This window comes from Penaeus monodon, chromosome 34, assembly GCF_015228065.2.
Source record: "Penaeus monodon isolate SGIC_2016 chromosome 34, NSTDA_Pmon_1, whole genome shotgun sequence".
NCBI classification, from domain to species: Eukaryota; Metazoa; Arthropoda; class Malacostraca; order Decapoda; family Penaeidae; genus Penaeus; species Penaeus monodon.
In genome coordinates this window covers 10207713-10207925 of record NC_051419.1, presented here as the reverse complement: position 1 = coordinate 10207925, position 213 = coordinate 10207713, and positions in this window count along the sequence as shown.

The window sequence follows — 213 nt, the reverse complement described above, 5'->3', positions numbered from 1 at the left end:
AGGGGTAGCAGCCGCGGCCGAACCAAGACAAAAGGGTGTGACTTGCCTTCCTCTTCCCGGGGCCGCGTGGCCAAGGTTAGCGCGTTTCACGGGATCCCGGGGGCGCGGGACGAATCCGTAAAAGCCAAGTGGCACTTTTTCACGCAGGTGCCATTGGGAAACATTCTCCCTTTGTCCTCTACCGTACTTCAACCTTTTTTCCTTTTTTAAAAA